The sequence below is a fragment of the Ictalurus punctatus genome, chromosome 7 (assembly GCF_001660625.3).
Source record: "Ictalurus punctatus breed USDA103 chromosome 7, Coco_2.0, whole genome shotgun sequence".
Classification (NCBI taxonomy): Eukaryota; Metazoa; Chordata; class Actinopteri; order Siluriformes; family Ictaluridae; genus Ictalurus; species Ictalurus punctatus.
In genome coordinates this window covers 3,934,338-3,945,858 of record NC_030422.2, presented here as the reverse complement: position 1 = coordinate 3,945,858, position 11,521 = coordinate 3,934,338, and positions in this window count along the sequence as shown.

Genomic DNA, 11,521 nt, shown 5'->3' with positions numbered 1-11,521 from the left:
GTGATGGCTAGATCACTGGATCAGAGCATCTTAGCGTTAAGCCTAATTAGAAAGCTATAGATAATAATTCAAAATTTACATTAGATTGCAATCGGAAGTTATTACAAACACTCTGTGGTCTTTCAAAGTGAGTATTGAGCAAAAAATATGCTGATGCTTTGTGGGTGAGACTTTTTTGCCGTGCCATCAACATTCATATCTATACAACCCATTACGTGTTTATGATTAAATTACTATTGGCACAAAATTGAGCACAAAGTTCTCAAAGTTCATAGGTCTAGCCTCTTAATTTTGCTCTCAAAGTGCACCAGATATGTACAAAATCTTCTTATCGCCGAACCCTCTCAGAGGTCCACCCACCACAGTCTGAAAGTACTGGCACAGTAAGGCCAATTCTCTTGCTTTTTTGCTATACACTGAAGACATTTGGGTTCGAGAGCGAAAGATAAACACGAGACATTAAATCAGAATTTCAGCTTTCATTTCCTGATGTTCACAGCTTTACACACAGTATTAAATATCTTGCATTTAGATGTATTAAAAATATGGTAGAGAAAACAATGTGTAGGTAAGCAAAAGGATGGTCACTATGGTCACAGATGGTCTAAAAAAAGTACTGACTCATAATCTGGTATAGTCTGGTGCAACAGAAAAGAGGATGGGTTCCCTTTTGAGTCTGGTTCCTCTCAAGGTTTCGTCCTCATATCGGGTCAGTGTACTTTTGTGTTCATTCAATTTTCTATTTTTAAATCTGAAATAAAATTTGGGAAAAGATCATTGTTTGTTTGTTTGTTTGTTTGTTTTCATAAGAATAAATACAGCAACCATTAAAGGCTGTATTTTGCTTTCAGAAACATTCTGCTTATTTAACAAACGCAATATACTATTCATTTTCTTTTCTTTTTTTTTTTTTAAATAGCAGATCATTTTTATTTTCAAAATGTTTAATTTAATGGCATGTGTTTTGACCTGCTTGAAGGACATAGTGCTGAAAGTGCTGCACCCCAAACTTTCAGGATTCTTTTAACTGTGCAGCAACTGTTAAAATAATAATAATAATAATAATAATAATAATAATAATAATAATAATATAGCCTAAATAATTTAATAATTAAATCATTTTGACTAGTTTCTGAGTTTGTATGTCAGAGATAGTATTCCTGTTATGATGCAAATTATTATTATTTTTTATTTATTTATTAATGAGCAACAGACTCATTATGAGTTTAATGTTGTGGATCGTTCAGAAGACTCGAGTCTCCAGGACAGAGGTGTTTACGCATTACAGTTTCTCATTAACATGGCAAACTGCACTTTTTGTCTCATTAACTTCAAGAAAAAGAGCAAAAATAGAGCCTGGTGAGGGAACAACTGTATACACTAACTTCTTTGTAGGATAACCTACTGACCTTTACAAAGCACATTGGGACTCTTTCCATAAATGTTAAATGAATGTCTCCTAACTACGGAAGCCCTAAGCGGCCATGCATTATTAATATTTTCTTTCTTGTTTTCTTGTGATCTCGACATAACATAAATTGTTCTATCATGAGGGTGCACAGTGGCTTAGTGGTTAACATGTTCGCCTCACATCTCCAGGGTCCAGAGTTTGAGTCCTGCCTCCCCCAGATATGTGCATGGTAGGCTGATTGGTGTGTCGGTAATGTGTGTGTGTGATTGTGCCCTGCGATGGATTGGCACCCTGTCCAGGGTGTACCTTGCCTTGTACCCCATGCTCCCTGGCATAGGCTCCAAGTTCCCCCTGACCCTGAAAAGGAGTAAACGGTAGAAGATGGATGGATGTTTCTCATGATCTCCACTTAAATTTTCTGTGTACTCGACATCCATCGTCCCAAAGTCAATGGGGTTTATTAATGGGTTTTTGATTAAATGGCTGAAATTAGGTCTGTGGTTAACACAAGCTGAAGATATTTTCACGTTTTATTCTACAACATAAAATACATCAGTAATGCCCCACTGATGATTTTTTTTAAGCTTTTACGTGTCTTGAAAAAGGCGGTTGCTAACAAGTGGATAAATAGGACTACGGAGGTCATCAGAAACATTAAACGTCATCATGCCGAACAGGAAAAATCATCTACTACAGCCTCGTTGTGTTTATACTCGTGTGCTTGAAACTATTCCAACTTCAACCTTCCAACTTGTAGATGTATCAGTTTATAGTATTTTCCAATGGTAGTGTTTTTAAGTAAAGATTGAAAGAGCTGTCAAAAGCGTAGGGGTAGTGACATTGAAGTCATGCGACCGTGGTGTAGTTCATTTATAGCTTAACTTTAGCTTTTTACTTCTGCCGATTGTATTTAGGCTTCAAATTCATAAAAGTTGTGTCCATTTGTAAAGATTAGCTTTATGAACAAAACGTGCAAGAATCATAAACTTTTGTTGGTCACAGAGCTTACTTTCTGCAGTAATCTAAAACTCAGAGGAAACATCCTATTGGACTTTTGTCGAGGGAACCAGGGTGATGCTAACTTCCGAGTTGGCCTACAAAAATACATCATCCCTGCAAGATTGGTGACTTTCACAATAGACATATATAGACTCCATATTGGCCACTTTGGTTCGTTGTTGGGGTACGTCAACATGTCCGTCATATTGATCCGGGCAAGACTGCCCTACAAACAAATACAAGTAAATGGGGGAGCTGTGGTTTTTCTGCATAAAAAGCAACATTTACATTTCTCAACCGATTTCAATGGTTTATGATTCACGTGGAGTAAACAAAAGTTCCCCCAGTAACTTAGCATATCATTAGTTAGACTTGGAAAAGTATTCCTTGTCATAAAGTATCGTCAAGCATAGTTTTGGCTTATGTTTCGTGGTTAATAATTGTGGAGACGTCTCGAATTTAATATACATGAAATGTGCATAGTTTTTTCAGTTGTGGAAAGGACTTTTTCCTGTCTTCAACCCCATCATTTTAGCTTTTCTTGTTCTCTAGGTCAGAACACAGCTCGTTCACCTTGAAATACTGAAAAAAATAAAAATAAAATAAAATTAAATAGTGCATCTTTAAGTACTAATAATTGACCATCATTGAGAAAATGCAACAAAACTGCCAAATACAAATCAAATAGTGAGAAAATGGCAGTCAGTCTGCTTTCTATATTTTTTATTAGCAATAAAAGGATACAGATATACTCTAAAACAGACTGTATAAGATTATTATACGATAATCATTTATGGATCCAGTAAAACATTTACAGTTACAGCAGTAAAACATATATGGGATAATAATAATAATAATAATAATAATAATAATAATAATAATAATAAATGACAAGCTATGAAATCATTATACACCTATACACCTACTGTTTGGAGATGAGTGGGGAAACTGTGGACAGATGGTTTAGCTCCATTTCTAATCCTGACAGTCTGACCTGTCCTGTCAAAGTCCTCTGGTTTGAAGTGCTTACTGCATAGCACCGAGGACTCATTTGCAGAAACACCTTCCCTTCTTACAGCTACTTCCCACTGCCTCCTCAACTGTCTTTCTTTGGGAAAACTTCTGTGTGAGAAAAGTTAACTAGCCAACTAACTACAGTAAGATTCACAATGTCAGTCGCTCAGGTGAAACGAGGAGCTTGTCATAAAAGTCAGTTTGGAGAATAACCAGCAATATAGATGACAATGAGCAATTTAGTTTAGAATATAAACTATATCTCTATATATAGTTACTATATAACTCAGCTTATATAAGCTGAGGCTTACTGTTGACCAATATGGTGGTGACATTGACGTACGATCCAGCAGCCAACGTGGCGTCTATATTTATATGTCTATGACTTCCACATTAGCGTCTGACACTTGAGAAGGGGACTGCCCTCTATCTTAATGCAGAGATAAAAACCCACCTCTACAGCGGGCAATTATTAAATTTATGACGGCGAAGATACCAACGTGCATGTAACACCAGTCCCATTCCCGAGATTTTCTCGGGATAAAATTACGTCATGAGAAAATAACTTTTTATTATGTCGAGATCACGAGAAAATGAAGCTGTAATCACGAGAAAACAACAAAGAAAAAAATTGTAGTGTATGGCCGCTTAGGGCTTCCATACCTAACAGAAATCTTCGCCATATTAAGTGAAAGAAACTATGTAAGATTCTACCAATATTCATCTATTAGCAGGATATCACCTGGAAGGGCAAAATACCTTTAAAAAAAATGATTTAACTTTAAAAATAATGAAGTCAAATTTAAATAAAAAGAGTCACCTTTAAATAAAACGAGTCAACTTTAAAATGAGTCTCTTTTAAAAAATAATGAAGTCAATTTTAATTAAAAGCTGTCAAAATAAAGAGAAAGCTCTATTTCCGGTGTAAAAGAAGCGCTTCTCTTTCTAGTGTGAGTTGCAAGCTAAATGCTAAATGCTAACTAAATACGCAACTGGATACCGTTATCAGGTAAATATTATTGACCTATGGTAAATGGACAATGTGTGAAGCAGGTGTTACTGTTACTGTACACGTATGCGCTTTAAACATTGTGGCAACATGCCTACTGTGATGGTCAGGTGTCCACATACTTTTGGCCATATAGTTGTAATCTGCTTAATTTATAAATCCGCACGTCCCGGAACAATAAGAGGGTAATAATCCGGCAGGTCCAGGAAAGGTCCCTGTCTCTGAACTTACAAACACTTAAAAGTGCTTCTAGATTGTCATATAGACAATGATTTTCAGTGCTGATAGGTAGGCCTATGTAGTTGATTACACTGGTACAGAGACCTAAAGAGTTTATAACAGTGAGTATTTTCAGTAGAAAGGGAAACATTTATGGATTGCACATTCTATCGACTTATGTGCAGTCACCTCAGTTAGCTACACAGCACTTTCGAAAACAGAGCTACGTTTCATACAGCAGGCCTACTTTAAATAAACGAACGTTAAATGCACAACATAATCAAGAAAAAGTGTCTTACCTAACACAAAATATTCCACAAAGCTGTCATGTCAGTGTCCTCCTCACGCACACAAATGGCTTGGGATTGAATTTTGTAAGCGGTGGACCCACGATGTTCAAAAACATCACAGACAATATGGTGGGGATGAGAAGGGATTCACGCTGTGAGCTATAAATGAGATTGATTTTGGGGAAACCCTGCTCACGCTCCACTTGAGATATGGTACAGTATTCACAGTAGTCAACAACTGCCTCAGTCCTTATGGAACTTTCTGTCTATTTGAGTCTTTGGTTGCCGCCACACATGCTTGACACCATCTGAACCAAATAAGTTTATCTTGGTCTCGTCAGACCACAGGACATGGTTCCAGTAATCCATGTCCTTAGTCTGCTTGTCTTCTGCAAACTGTTTGCGGGCTTTCTTGTGCATCATCTTTAGAAGAGGCTTCCTTCTGGGACGACAGCCATGCAGACCAATCTGATGCAGTGTGCGGCGTATGGTCTGAGCACTGACAGGCTGACCCCCCACCCCTTCAACCTCTGCAGCGATGCTGGCAGCACTCATACGTCTATTTCACAAAGACAACCTCTGGATATGACGCTGAGCACGTGCACTCAACTTCTTTGGTCGACCATGGCAAGGCCTGTTCTGAGTGGAACCTGTCCTGTTAAACTGCTGTATGGTCTTGGCCACCGTGCTGCAGCTCAGTGTCAGGGTCCTGGCAATCTTCTTATAGCCTAGGCCATCTTTATGTAGAGCAACAATTCTTTTTTTCAGATCCTCAGAGAGTTCTTTGTCATGAGGTGCCACGTTGAACTTCCAGTGACCAGTATGAGGGAGTGTGAGAGCGATGACACCAAATTTAACACACCTGCTCCCCATTCACACCTGAGACCTTGTAACACTAACAAGTCACATGACACCGGGGAGGGAAAATGGCTAATTGGGCCCAATTTGGATGTACTCAATAGGGGTGTACTCACTTTTGTTGCCAGCGGTTTAGACATTAATGGCTGTGGGTTGAGTTATTTTGAGGGGACAGCATATTTACACTGTTACACAAGCTGTACACTCACTACTTTACATTGTAGCAAAGTGTCATTTCTTCAGTGTTGTCACATGAAAAGGTATAATCAAATATTTACAATAATGTGAGGGGTGTACTCACTTTTGTGAGATACTGTAAGATTAGCATTTTTATTGCAGTTTTTTTTTTATGTTGTTCTATTTTACTTTTGGTGAATTAAAAACTAAAACGAATTGTTTTGATTTGTGGGACTTTAAACATCCAGCTGCAGAGGTGGCGGTGTTCTGTTGATTTGTCTTACCGTGTCAGATATTCCTACCCTAGCGCAAAATAATTGAAAATAAGTCAATGTAATTTTGAAGATTCTTATTAGGCAATGGTAGGATGCTTTTACAGTGCAAAATACCCCATCAGATTGTCCTACCAGTATAAAATAAACAGGTAGGAGGATTTTACAGTCTAAGATTTTAATCTGTAGTTCCTGGACAGATGCTACAAACTCATCCTAAAAACAGATGATAATATAGATTATAAATAAGATTAGTTATTGAGATAATTTAAATAATTATGCAGAGCAATATAGAAAAGAGAATATTAATGTTAATAAAAATTCATTAAAAAAATTCACAATCATGCAGCACAGAGGCACATGAAACAAAACATGCAAAACAATAAAATTAGCTATTATTAATTGAAATATGGACTAAAGAAGATCACATTGTGCTGCATATTGTAATCAATTCAAATGATACAGGGAAATACACTCATAAACTATTTTAAATAAATCATTTGTTCCCCACACATTTTCTGCACATAAGCACATTTAGGCTATTCTGTTTGAAGACTACTGCAGCTCTCACACTGTACCTGAAAATAAAAGAGATTAATATATTTGCAAATCTAAAACAATGTCGAATGTAAAAATATGTACAAATAAATAAATAAATAAATAAATATTTTAAACTATACTATTGAGATTAACTTTTTATTTAAATAACAAAATTCTACACAATAAAAAAAAAAACATGGCACATGAAGGTAAACTATTGTTTTCTGGTGTGTGTATTATAAGTTGTTTTTATACCATTTCAAACAAGTTTTTGTTAGAATTGTCTTCCAACATGCTACAAACCACGCAGTAGTCCTATGCGATTAATTTGACATCAAAAGTATTGCAGTCACGGATCAAAAAATAATAAGCATAAATCAAACATTTAAAAACACGTAAAAATATATTGTACAGAACTGAAAAATCAATGCAAAGTTATCAGAATAGCAAAAAACGTGGTCACAGAACGAAAAATAATAAGCGTGAATCAAAAATTTTAAAACGCATTTACAATTATTTTGCACAAAACTGAAACAGGAATTCAAAGTTTTCTGAATCGCACACAAAATCATGTTTCCTTGTTTATATTACTGTATTTTTGTACTCTGACATTTTCTGCTCATGTTTTCTTTTTTTTTTTTTTTGAACGTTTATGCTGTTTTTCCCTTCGCACTTGTTTCCACATTCTCTGCTAGGTTTTCCAAATGTTGTAGTTCGAGTTTCATGTAAATCAGGGCGGGCTTTAGCGTCACAATTAGTGCACTACAGCTCCTCCTTCTTGCTGTACAGTAAACAAATGAAAAAGCACAAAGCTGGTGTACATCCTTCTGAAGAAAAAACAACACATTTTGTAAGTATCTAAAATGAAACTAGTGTTACTAAATAAGTAGACATTCTATACATTCTATACCTGTTGTTTTTTAATGACCAGGTGCAGGTATGCATCAATGACCTATATAAAAATATACATGGATAAAAATAAACTATTTGTTTTTGTGGAAAAAAAAATCATCTTTATCAACCGTGTGACGCTTAGAATCAGGTTCTATGTTTATAAGTCGTTTACACAACCGGCCAATTGGAGAGAAAGGCCACCCATAGCATGAGAATAAGTAATTTCTTTTGCAGTTTGAGTCTTACTTCATCAGAACGCCACCCAGTTCCTTGCAGAGAGTGAAAAGAAGAGTCATAGAGCTTATATGGCCCAACAACTGCTTATACCTGATCAGTGATATTTGCAGCCCAGACCTTTATTACTACAGAACAAAGACAAAGTTAGTATTGTCAACAGTTTTTCTAATTAATCAATTTGACAAGGCCAATGAACCAACATAAAATGAACTGTGCAAAATGAATGTGCCAAACAGTCAAGGCCAAAACTTTGGTCTTTACGTTGGAACGGACAACAACCCCCCCCCCCCCCCCCCTATTTAAATCATAAGAGGTTTTTATGATTTAATGGTTATGCTGTCCACTTCCTATAAATAACTGTGACCTGTGACTAACAGGTCAAAATGGCCACCATAATTTAAAAACTGCAGATGCAAACATAATGCCAAGAACAAACTAGTCAGGTAGGCCAAACTGGCAACTAATGAGGAACGGCGATCTCTGTAGATATAAAACTTTCTTGTTCTTCTGAGATTTGTTTTACATCTAATGGGAACTTTATTACTGGTTGTTCATCTGTTGTGGTTAATTTTACCTCCTTGATGTAGCTTTTTAGGGGTAACTTGAATAATGTAAGGTCTTTGTACTGCCGAATCTTCTTGGAGCTTCTCAGGATCATTTACCTTGGTCACAGAATGCTGAGGGCTGATTGTAGGTGCATCAGTGCAAGGAGGCATCTTGAAAGAACTGTTGCTCTCTGTAGATCCATTGGAGACTGAGATACCAGAACAGTCATTAGGCACCTTTCCAGTTTGGCTTCTTCTGTATGGTTTAATGTGACCAATGCTATATTTAGTTTTTAAAGTAATCCCCCCAGGTTTGTTTAACATGACAAGTTTACCACTGAGTCTCTCAATGATGTAGGGTCCTAAAAAGTCAAGTTCAATCCTTTCTCCTTTTCTTCCATGCTTCTTCATATTCATCAGAAGAACCTCATCACCAACATTGTAAATTAAATCTTTATACCTCTTCTAGACCCTTTTAGCATATGCCTCCTTCTGTTTCTCATACGATTTACAAATGTTTTCTTCTGCCTCATCGCTCTTCTTTTATCGGAAACTACATAATCACTAAAACTAGATTCCACAGGGAGACTGATGGTGGAAAGCTAAAAAATAAGGCAATTTAACTGAAACATTATATATATTATTTTTAAAATATTGAAAATTTTACATGTGCCTGTATGTAATGGAAAGCCCATGGTAGCATGAGAAGAGGTACTTTCCTGTTTTAAAAACTTGGTTGGTTACTATTCACAACAAACTGTTAGGAATATTAGTGACCATTATTGTCGGTTGTGGAACGAGGTCCAAAAAAATATGATCATTACCATTAACAGTTTAAGATCAAAGGGTTTATAACAATGTTAAAATTGTAAAAATCTGTTTAATCAGTCCAGGGTACCAAAAATAACCATGAAAATTTACTGTATGATGAGATGTTCAAAAAAAAAAAAAAGTTTTGCATCATCTACAGTACCCATGGGCAGTGATTTTAAGGCTAAATTTACTTTAAGCACAATCCTTCTGACCTAGGCTAGTATGATAAATGGTTGAAATGACTCCACAAGCACACTCACTGATATTTCAACAGGAACCTCTGCAGGGAACAGTGCCACTCACCCATACATTAGAAGAAAAGGGGAGTGTTTTGTGGTGGTGTGGACCTTGGGTCTTAAAGAAAACAAGGTAGCATCCAGATAGACATCCCAGTCATTCTTCTGGCCGTTAATCAATGTATTGACGGCTCTAAAATAAACGAAATAAGTTGAAGGTTTTTTGTTTTTGTAGAAGGCTTATAAACCTGTTGTATGACAGCCTTTTTAAGAATGCATTTATAACTTGTCTGGTGCAATATTAACTTGGTAAAAGGTCTATACTTATATAGCGCTTTTTTTAATCTTAGTGGTTCCAAAGCGCTTTACACTGGTTCTCATTCACCCATTCACACAACAATGGTAGCAGAGCTGCCATGCAAGGCGCTAGCTTGCCAACTTGGGGAGCAAGTTGGGGTTCAGTGTCTTGCCCAAGGACACTTTGGCATGTGGAGACATGTGGGCCGGGAATCGAACCGCCAACCCTACGATTAGTGAACGATTAGTGGACAACCAGCTCTACAACCAGAGCCACAGCCGCCATCTTGTGGAAGATGAGTGAAAATGTCTTAAAAGTTCCCCTTTCTCTTAGGGTTATGAGTGTGTATTTAGTTAACAGTGTATTTAAAGTAACACGTAGGGCATTTCATGCCTTAACTTTTCCTGACCTACACTAGTTACATACAATATTAAAACCTACCGTTTAATGTTGTCATTGGTCTTTTCATCCAGGCCATTAGTTTGAGGATGATAAGCTGCTGTCACACTTCTTTTGATACCCAATATTTGACAAAGCCTGTGGTTAAGCTTAAAAAATATAGAACAAATTACTGTGAGCAAATGGATGAAAAGCTCCTTAAAACATACAATAACTGAATGAATATATGTGCAATGGAAAATATAACAACTCTTGTAAATCTAAAAATGAAGACATTGAGGCTAAACCTAAACCACTTTATTACTGATCATTTTTAAATACACTTACTTCATTTACAAATTCTCTTCCCTGATTGTTTTTAAAGAAAAGGCCTCAACCCACTTTGAGAAGTAGTCTGTGGCTGTGAGGATGTATTGAAAGCCATCCGCAGTTTCAGGTACAGTAAGGGTTAAATCAATGGCAATCAATCAATATATATATCTATATATATATGTATATATAAAATGCCTCTGAAACCATCATACTCAGCACTGGCATCCCCCAGGGCGGTGTACTGTTTCCTCTGTTGTTTACCCTGATGACCCACGACTGTTGTGCCAAGTATAATTCAAACCATATCATCAAGTTTGCAGATGACACTGTAGTGGTGGGGCTCATCAGCAGTGATGACGATTCGGCCTACAGAGAGGAAGTGAACCAACTCATTGTCTGGTGTGACAATGACAACCTTTCACTGAATGTCAACAAAACTAAGGAGATCATTGTTGACTTCAGGAGAAAACACACAGCACATACTCCTATCACAATCCATGGTAACGCTGTGGAGTACGAGGAAGGTATTAAGTTCCTGGGAGTGCACATCAAGGACGACATGACATGGACTACTAACACCGACTCTCTTGTGAAGATGCAACAGCAGCATCTTCACTTCCTGCGTCAGAGGAAAAGAGCTAACCTCCCCCTGTCTATCCTCACAACCTTCTATAGAGGCACTATAGAAAGCATCCTGTTCAGCAGCCTCTCAGTCTGGTATGGCGGCTGCACCGCTTCCAACCAGAAGATCCTCCAGAGAGTTGTGAGGATGGCAGAGAAAGTCATCAGAGCTTCCCTCCAGACTATACAGGTCATATACTGGTCATGCTGCATAAGCAGAGCCAATAAAATAGTCAAGGACTTCACTCACCCCGCCCATGGTCTGTTTAACCTTCTGCCATTGGGTAAATGCTAACACAGTATGCAGTGCAAAACTGCCAGACTCAACAAGAGCCATCAGACTACTCAACCCCTTTAATACTACACAAACATGCCTG